The sequence below is a fragment of the Rhinatrema bivittatum genome, chromosome 1, assembly GCF_901001135.1.
Source record: "Rhinatrema bivittatum chromosome 1, aRhiBiv1.1, whole genome shotgun sequence".
Lineage (NCBI taxonomy): Eukaryota > Metazoa > Chordata > Amphibia > Gymnophiona > Rhinatrematidae > Rhinatrema > Rhinatrema bivittatum.
Genome location: NC_042615.1, coordinates 490,633,622 through 490,636,592, shown reverse-complemented (window position 1 = coordinate 490,636,592; position 2,971 = coordinate 490,633,622). Strand labels below are relative to the sequence as shown.

The 2,971-nt window shown below is 48.8% G+C and overlaps 1 long non-coding RNA gene across 1 annotated transcript; it reads right to left on the bottom strand.

Moving 5' to 3' along the window:
- Positions 1–502: 502 nt before the first annotated feature.
- Positions 503–2,702, bottom strand: LOC115081181. Its single transcript, XR_003853742.1, has 3 exons — positions 2,562–2,702; positions 1,687–1,846; positions 503–1,125 (listed from the first exon to the last, which is right to left on the bottom strand). It is a non-coding gene; the product is annotated as an uncharacterized LOC115081181 (long non-coding RNA).
- Positions 2,703–2,971: the final 269 nt, after the last annotated feature.

Here is a 2,971-nt window from a genome sequence, read left to right as displayed (position 1 = left end):
AAAACGATTCACATGCAGGAAGTCGTTCCCGGACCCCCGCTGGACTTTTGGCAAGTCTTGTGGGGGTCAGGAGGCCCCCCCAAGCTGGCCAAAAGTTCCTGGGGGTCCAGCGGGGGTCAGGGAGCGATCTCCTATGCTCCTGACCTCGGGGGACAAAAAACAAAATGGCGCCGGCGCTACCTTTGACCTGTCATATGACAAGGCAAAGGTAGCGCCGGCGCCATTTCTACAAGCACCGGAGGTCCGAGAGTAAAAGATCACACCGGGACCCTTCCTCTGGACCCCAGGTAATTTAAGGCATTTTCGGGGGGTTCAGGAGGGTGGGGGATTTATTTTAAAGGGTCGGGGTGGGTTTTAGGGATGTTTTAGTGTGCCGGTTTTCCCGCCCTCCCCCCCCACTGGACCCCAGGTAATTTAAGGCATTTGGGGGGGGGGTTCAGGAGGGTGGGGGATTTATTTTAAAGGGTCGGGTTGGGTTTTAGGGATGTTTTAGTGTGCCGGTTTTCGTTTTACACGATTTTCACGATATTTAAAAAACCCAAACGGCGACGATCCGATTCCCTCCCCCTCCCAGCCAAAATCGATCGTTAAGACGATCGATCACACGATTCACATTTCTATTCTAGCCACGTGGTTTAAGCTACGTCATCTTATCCTTTCTTCTGTGTTAATATCTGTGGAAGTAGGTCATTCCTCTCTCTCTCTCTCTCTCTCCAACTCTTTTTCTCTGTGGCTACTTCCTCCTCTCTAATGGCCAGGGGCTGTCTGTCTGTCTCCCCTCCCGTAGGTGCATACCAGTGTCAGCCTCCTCTCTCACAGCAGACTTTTTTTTTAAAGCGACACTTCCCCAGACTGGGTACCATTTGTCATACCTATGAACAATTCAGATGAGCTAATTTTTTGGTGTTTCAAGGATGCAGAACTAGAGATTTGACAAATAAGAACAGCCGTGCTTTTTAACACATGATTGGACTTTCCTTCCGCAGTGTGTATGGCAGGAGAGTGCACTTTCTGCGTTTTTGCTTGCTTTTCGAACGTTGCGATGGCTGCCAACTGCAACACCAGCAAGTAATGCTCAGCTTCTCCAAAGGAGCCAGGAAAATACCTCTTTTTGCCAATAGCAATCTAAAAAAGCAATGACAAGTAATGAAGCAATGCAGAGAAGAAACAATGCAGAGAAGAAACATGTTTCCCTCCACATCATTGCTACAAAAAGGTGAGCTAGGAGAGCAGTGGGCCAGACAGAGAACACTGATGCATATAAACAGCCATGAAGCGCACCACAATAAAAGTCCTGTATTCCACATCTATCCCATGTGCAATTTTGAATAGCTCACCCCATTTGTAATGTATGTGGGCATATACATAGTAGACAAATTTTAAAGGGAAACAAGGAAATGTATCATGCCCCCTTTGGAAATCAGCATCCGCAGCATACATGAAAACGCCAATGCAATTTGCCCTTGCTGTTTGTGGAGGTGGCCGAGGGTAAAAGAGGACACTCACGGGCTCATTTTAAAGCAAGTGCATAGCTGCCCATACACGTGCATACGGGCGTGCAAGCAGAGGTTCGCTGGAATTTTAAATTGTGTGCCCATTTATGACTGTGAAATTTAAAATACCCCTAGGGCGCTTACACGTGCTCCTGATTTTCAGCTGTTGCTCAAGCAAACGTACTTCGCCTACCTTCCTTAAGAAATTGTCAGCTTTAACACGTGCAGGCAAGCAGATTTTAAGACATGCTTGCGTGAGGGGAAAGTTCCAGTTTTTCCCCATCGGCTCAGTCAATCTTGATGAACGGCTTTGAAGATTGTCTCCCCAACTCCATTCATGAACATCAACTTCTCTGATTTGGGAGTACCCATGAAAGGGGAAATTGGTAAGAAAAATATAAATGAATATTGCATGGAAAAAAGGCAGGAAAATCAAAAGGGCTCATGACAGATACAGTGCAAGTGACGTTAATCAATTTACCTTTCTTAGGGCCAGATACATTAAGGCTTTACTCCCATGTTGTGTCTATGGGAAAAACCCACGCTGGTCGATGTTAAAAGCCCCTAATGCCTGCCAAAGCCGGGAGACACGCACGTGACTCGGCCTGCGTGCGTGCGCGCGCCGTGTGGATTTTAAAAGCCGCGCGAGTACATGCAAATCTATCGGTTATGCGCGTTAAAAAAAAAATTCACAAAAAGAGGCGTGGGCAGGCCAGGACTGCACCATGAAGGCTGCGCATAGGTATTTGTGCGCACCGGGTGTGCGCCGGCCTCCCCTACTGTGTGTAACTTTACTTATTTATTTATTTTATTTATTTTTGGTTTTTATATACCGGAAGTTCCTGTATACAATACATATCACTCCGGTTCCGCTATGGACTGTGTGTAAGTCGTGTAACAAACAAAACTAGGTTAGTCAGTGGGGTTTTTAAGGGTCGGGGTTAATAGGGTAAAAGGGAGGCGAGTTAGCTAGGGGGTGTAGGAAGCCCTTTCCTTTACTGTGGCGAACTGGGGAAACTGGTAATTGCGCCAGTGCGCACGTGTCTACTAAAATAACCCCCCACTTACGCGCTCGAGTCGCTATCCTTGCACAGATGCGCGCAGGGGTGGATTCCGGGTAAAGATCGGCCCGCGGATTTTCCCCAAAACCGGCCCAGGAGATATCCCCTGGTCTGCCGAGTGCGGCTCTGTCAGCGGCCGCGCCCGGCAGACCACGTGACCAGAGCGACCGGCCCACCGGGGGATGCCCGATCCCCTCCGATAGGCCAATCCGCCCCCTGGATGCGCGCATTAATATAAAACCGCCACGCCCATGTGCGTGCGCCGGCAAACGTGCGGCCACGCACGGGTCTTAAAATTTATTTCTTAGTGAAGCAGGTGCTTAGAAAAGAGGGGCACAGACAGAGGCAATTCCCCAACCAGCCCATGTGTCTCAACCAAAGCAAAGGTCTGTTTCAGGGGAAAAGAACTCTAGTATG